Below are 6,545 nucleotides of genomic sequence, written 5' to 3' on the forward strand. Positions count from 1 at the left end.
GGACTCCAGAGCCAGTGTGATGTAGTGGTTAAGAGCGGTAGACTCTGGTAATCTGGTGAACTGGGTCTCCGCTCTCCGCTCCTCCACATGCAGCTGCTGCGTGACCTTGGGCTAGTCACACTTCTTTGAAGTCTCTCGGCCCCACTCACCTCACAGGGTGTTTGTTGTGGGGGAAGAAGGGAAAGGAGAATGTTAGCCACTTTGAGACTCCTTCAGGTAGTGATAAAGCGGGATATCAAATCCAAACTCCTCCTCCTCCTCTTCTTCTTCTGGACTCCATGCAGATGGAAGTTGTAAATAGGTGAATAAACCAAATTTCTTAAAGCTACGACAGTCTCCACTGTGTCTCAAATCTCCAAAGGAACACAGACCCTGTGTGAGTGACTGGAACCCCCTAGAATCTCGCTACCACTCGGCAGAGAGCTGGGGTGGCACCCAACTTTTGTAGCACAGCAAAGAAACATTTAGCATAATGGTCTTTTCTTCTACCACTGACAGTAAGGTCCAAACCTACTACATTTACAGTCGTACCTTGGAAGTCGAACGAAATCCGTTCCGGAAGTCCGTTTGACTTCCAAAGCATTTGACTTCCAAATTGCAGCTTCTGATTGGCTGCAGGAAGCTCCTGCAGCCAATCGGAAGCTGTGGAAGCCCCGTCAGACATTTAGCTTCCAAAAGAACATTCGAAAACCAGAACAGTCACTTCTGGGTTTTGATCATTAGGGAGCCAAAACGTCCGAGTTTCAGGGCATTCAACAACCAAGGTACAACTGTATTTAAAAGCATGCTTACATTGGCCACTTATATTTTGGGGGGGGGGGGGAAGCAGCAGTGTGGCCTCAAATCTGGGACATGCTTCTGATTTGAGTCATAAATTAGTTTCTTGCGGAAAATCAGCACCTCCTGGGTTGCTGTTTGTCCCCAGAGGTAATGTTTGCAGTAATCCCAACATTCAGCTGAGTGATGGCAACTAAATGTTGCACTTTCAAGAACCTATCCTCTTTCTTCCAGGATCCTAAAAATGGCGCCTTTGCTGAAGGGTTGCATTCATTAAAGGATCATAGATCCCAAGGATCATACATCCCAAGTGATTCAAATTCAGGTCCTCTGGCAGTGAGATTGGGAAAGCTGGATTGAATTTGGCCCTCCAAGACTTTTTATTTGGCCCCTCAGACTCTCCACAACCTCCCACCCCGCTTTGCCACCCCTGGCTAGCAGCTTAAACTCTGCTGTTACTCATGAGGTCACTTGCCTAGATGGACTGATGGTTTGAATCAATCAATGGGACCTTTATATATCCCCAGTTGATACAGGAAAATGAGAATTTAGCTGGAGCCATAAAAGGTATGCAAGGAAGAGGGAGGTCACTTACTTGCAGGAAGCACACCAAGTGAGTAACATATATACCCTCTCAAACAATGGCTTTTGACTTGTTCTAGTGTGTGTCCTGATTTTCAGGATTGCTGAGAGCTTTAAAAAGAAAGAGAACTAAGGCACATCAGCAAAGAGGCACTTGAAAGTTTTGAAATAAAATAATCCTGTCCTCTTTGTTGCAGAGAGAGAAATATGTTGTTTTGATTGTTACTTTTTTAGTTGCGCGTTCCCAGCAATCCCTTTCTATCTAAGAAGGAACATCAAACAACAGCGAAGAAGATGGGAAGAAAAAGGAGGGAGCGCTGTGATCATCCCTATTGTGCTCCCATCCAAGAAGAGTGGCCTAGCTTCATTTTGTTTAGAAAAAAATGTCATCAAAAGCTCACAAAAGAATAACACTTGAGTGGAGATGTCCTTGTGGCATCGTCTGTGATGCTGCAATACTTTGTGGAGAGGCTCCTCTTAGCAACTCACAGAGAAACCTATGAAGCTGGGCTGAGGCTGACCCATTTTTATGGTACTGATGGTGACCTTCCTGTTCTCTGGTGCTGATGCTGATGCAATTTAAAGTAAGTAGCCATGGGCATGTCAGCCAACCCAGAGAATGGTTCTGGCCTGTTTCTTTGGGGTGGGGTGGGGGCATAAACAGCACTGGTTGTCCTTGTGGATGACAGAAGGGGCTTAAGCCTGGTGGAGAGCACAGTCACAGCAGTAGCTTCCCTGCAGGTGGGTCACTGTCTCTTACTGGGAGTGGAGAGGCAGCAAAGCAATTAAAGGTAAAGGGACCCCTGACCATTAGGTCCAGTCGTGACTGACTCTGGGGTTGCGGTGCTCATCTCGCTGTATTGGCCGAGGGAGCCGGCGTACAGCTTTACGGGTCATGTGGCCAGCATGACTAAGCCACTTCTGGCAAACCAGAGCAGCACACGGAAACACCATTTACCTTCCCGCCAGAGTGGTACCTATTTATCTACATGCACTTTGACATGCTTTCGAACTGCTAGGTTGGCAGGAGCAGGTACCGAGCAATGCGAGCTCACCCCATCGCAGGGATTCAAACCGCCGACCTTCTGATCGGCAAGTCCCAGGCTCTGTGGTTTAACCCACAGCGCCACCCGCGATGGTGCAAATGCACCAGTGGAGCCAATTCATGCATTTGCACCATGCCAGGATCCCCACTGTCTCCTCCTTTCCACACTGCAGGTCCCCCAGAACAGTGGCGTAGCGTGGGGGGTGCAGGGGGGCCCGGCCGCACCGGGCGCAACATCTGGGGGGGGGCGTGCTCGCACTCGCAGCTCTCTGCCCCTACCTGGCTCACTCACTCTCTCTCACTGGAGTGCTGGCTGTGCGAATCCGATCCGAGCCTCCGGGTCGCTGCCCACTGTGGAGGGGAGGGTGCCAGGCGTGCGGTGCGGTGCGGAGAGAGAGCGAGGGACTATCTGGGGGAGGGACAGTGCAGCGGGAGGGGGGCAAATTACTTGCCTTGCCCCGGGTGCTGACAACCCACGCTACGCCACTGCCCCAGAAAGATACTGAAAACCCATCTTTTCTCCATCGATTTCTCATAAACAATAATTTCCAACAATAGCCATCAGAAGCCAATTGGAGAAGCAGGCAGAAATTGTGCTTCTTTTTCTCTTCCGGACAGAAACAGCTCCTTCAGATGTCTTTTTTTCAGGAAGCAGACCCGCCTTGAAACACAAAGGGCAGCTACATATGTATAACTACCTTCTAATGACAATGAGGTCCATTTGGTAATGAATTACTCTCAATGTTCTCTGACTTCTGTTTCCAAGAATTCAGCCAGCAGCAATCCCTCGGCAGCTATATGTATTGCCGTTTCCTGGATTTCCTCTACATCAGCAACACATGCATAATTCTTTCTCAATGATCTTATTATATAAAGCCATCACAATTGACCAGGGCTCGGTGTTAACGAGATTTTGGAAGCCATACAAAGATGTGGGAGGGATTCTAATTGGACTCTATTGGATGCATTTCAGATGATGAGAGCCTTAAAAAAAGAAAAAACAGGCACACACTATGAATCTTTAATCCATTTGTTATTTCGTTCTCCCAACTGCTTCCCTGCACCCACCACACTGCAGAATTACTGCTATGACCACTGACAGAAGTCTGTCTGAAAGGGCCTTTCAGAAGCCAGGCTGAACAAGGAAGTGAGTTGGGAAAGAGTTGGGAGCCCCCAGCAGTTCTGTTTTGCTGGTTGCAACCTCTGGAAGCTCATGATCAGGACTTGGAAACGGGGATTTGTGAGGGTGTTTTGAGGGAGAAGCCCAAGTGCTGTCTCACATGTACGTAGGACCAAGAGACATGGATGGTGAGGCAGCTGCTGTAGTGGCCTGCTTGATTTATAACACAGAACACAACTACTTTATGAATATGATCATGGGGCATCCAGAAAGTATCTAACAATGATACGATACGATACTATACTATACGATACGAATAATCTTTATTGTCATTGACCCACACAGAACAACGAAACTGAAAAAATCTACATAAGACATTCAAAAACCAACAAGCCTGCTATCCCAGCTATCCCAACCTGGTTAGCCCCCTAAAAACACTGATACCCCATTTTTAAATACAATATACTCCCATAGAGACTCCTTAGGTAAAGGTAAAGGGACCCCTGACCATTAGGTCCAGTCGTGACCAACTCTGGGGTTGCGGCGCTCATCTCGCTTTATTGGCCGAGGGAGCCGGCGTACAGCTTCCGGGTCATGTGGCCAGCATGACTAAGCCGCTTCTGGCAAACCAGAGCAGCGCAGAGAAACACCGTTTACCTTCCTGCTGGAGTGGTACCTATTTATCTACTTGCACTTTGATGTGCTTTCGAACTGCTAGGTTGGCAGGAGCAGGAACTAAGCAATGGAAGCTCACCCCATCGCGGGGATTAGAACCGCAACCTTCTGATCAGCAAGTCCTAGGCTCTGATCAGAAGGTCGGCGGTTCGAATCCCTGTGACAGGGTGAGCTCCCATTGTTCGGTCTTACACTGCGTTTAAAACCAAAATCGCACCAATCTATGTGGAAGAATAGTATTAAATGCAGAACTAAAATGCAGCTAGAGAGGGATAGGAATCATTCCCAAAAGTATAATATTGGCTGTCCTTGAATCTTCCCACCACACTTGCCATCCTCTCCTGCCGCTCCCTTTGAGAACCACTGATCTTGGGGGAACGACACTGAAAAACTGGAAGCAGTGACAAAGGATGGGTTCACTGCTAATGGCCTGAGTGCAGAATCAAGCCAGTGCAAATCAAACACTGCAAATGTAAGGGGAAAACAATGCTTTCAGTATTTTCCTTCTTCCCTCTCCCTATAGTTTTGTGTCACGTTTTCGATTGCAAGCCCATTTTTATGTAAGGAGTTCTGAGTGGTGGGGGCAGGGGGCTTGGTTGAAGAGCGAACCCAAAAGTGCCCTAGAATATAAACAAATAATTCCGCAAAGACCAAGCGTCAAGGAGGGAGCACGTCACGTGAATACACGTACGACCAAGCAGAGAAGTGGCTGTTGCTCTTCTTTCCCAAGGACTGGTGTAGAAGGTGATATTGATTAATTCTTTTTAAAACAACAAACCCTTAAGAGCATAAAGGTGTGCAGCTTTTTAAAACGTTTGTTTTCCTTCTCCCCAATTACCTTTTATTATTGCATTTTGCTACAGCTGGCACTAATTGTGTAGGAAAGAAGAGGGGCGGCTGCTTGATTGATTTGGTGCAGCTGCTGCTGATTGCTGTTAATTGTCTTTCATTTTAAATTGCTGCCTTCTCACCCTGTTTGCTGTGCTTTTTTTAAAAAAGGCACTGAGCTGTACTTTAATTAAAACACCATCAGCAAAGGGAATACACCTTAGTGTGTTCAGAGGTATGTAAGCAAAAAAAAAAAAAAAAAAAAATTCAAGGCAGCCCTGTGTTGTGCACCCTGTCTGTGGATCCAAATAATTCCCACCATAATATTTTTTTTGCCTCATATCCATGCCAACATGTTATAATAAACATCTAGGGTGGGGTGGGGAAGCTCAAATGCAGCCCTCCAAGCACCTGTCTGACTCTCAGGACTCTTTCCAGCATTAGTAAAGTCATTTAAATAATGCAGGTGGAGTCCAGAGACAAAAGCCCTAACAACACATTACTGAGCAAAACAGAACAAAAACAGTATATAATTTGTGGGAAAATAAACAGAGAGATTTTGTCTTTCTTAGGTCAGACCTTCTACATAGCAGGGAGACATGCAACCCAACATACAGAGGAAAGCCTCCTCTGCTGCATGTCCAACACCCACTCTCCAGTCACACCCTACTTGAATGTCTTTGGCTGGCTGGATTGTGTCCTTGAGCTCTAATAATGCCTCCTGATTATCTGAACAGAGGATAGAGGGAGGGTGTTTGTACAAACGAGCCTACTGGACAAAGGTAAAGTTCACATCCATTGCCCACTTCTGCCCCTGTGCCACCAACACCACTGATAAAGGCCCTCTCAGAGGTAGCCCAGAAGGGAATGCAGCCCTTGGCCTTAAAGAGGTGCCCTGCCCTGATCCCCATATACACTACAGTGGTACCTTAGTTTAAGAACAGCTTAGTTTATGAACAACTTGGCTTAAGAACACTGCAAACCCGGAAGTAGGTGTTTTGGTTTGTGAACTTTGCCTTGGAAGCAGAACATGTTTCGCTTCCTGTTGAGTGTGTTCCGTTTGTAAATTGAGTCCCTTGCTGTTATGGGAAAGCATGCCTTGGTTTAAGAATGCTTTGGTTTAAGAATGGACTTCCGGAACGGATTAAGTTCGTAAACCAAGGTACCACTGTACTCAACAGAACTTACTCATACTCTATGAAGAACTTCAGCACTTTGGACAGCTCAGTGGTCAAGGATGTATGTGGGCATTTTGGCACCATTTAAACATGCTGAAGAAAGTGTGCAGTCACTTTGAGCAAGAAAAGCTACCACCCTATTTGTTTTCAAAGTCACCTTTAATTCTTCATTTTTCATTTTCTGTTATAACAAATGTGAAGCAAAATTAGCTGCATTTCTTTTTAGCAAGTCTTACCTTAAAGGTAAAGATAAAGGGACCCCTGACCGTTAGGTCCAGTCGCGAACGACTCTGGGGTTGCAGCTCTCATCTCGCTTTACTGGCTGAGGGAGCCGGCATAC

The 6,545-nt window shown here is 46.6% G+C and overlaps 1 long non-coding RNA gene across 1 annotated transcript; it reads left to right on the plus strand.

The window, feature by feature from the left end:
* The first annotated feature begins 522 nt into the window (after positions 1–522).
* Positions 523–3,149, plus strand: LOC310661125. Its single transcript, XR_014503747.1, has 3 exons — positions 523–764; positions 1,594–1,947; positions 3,023–3,149. It is a non-coding gene; the product is annotated as an uncharacterized lncRNA (long non-coding RNA).
* The last annotated feature ends 3,396 nt before the right edge of the window (positions 3,150–6,545 follow it).

The sequence above is a fragment of the Podarcis tiliguerta genome, assembly GCF_965153285.1.
Source record: "Podarcis tiliguerta genome assembly, chromosome: 12".
Classification (NCBI taxonomy): Eukaryota; Metazoa; Chordata; class Lepidosauria; order Squamata; family Lacertidae; genus Podarcis; species Podarcis tiliguerta.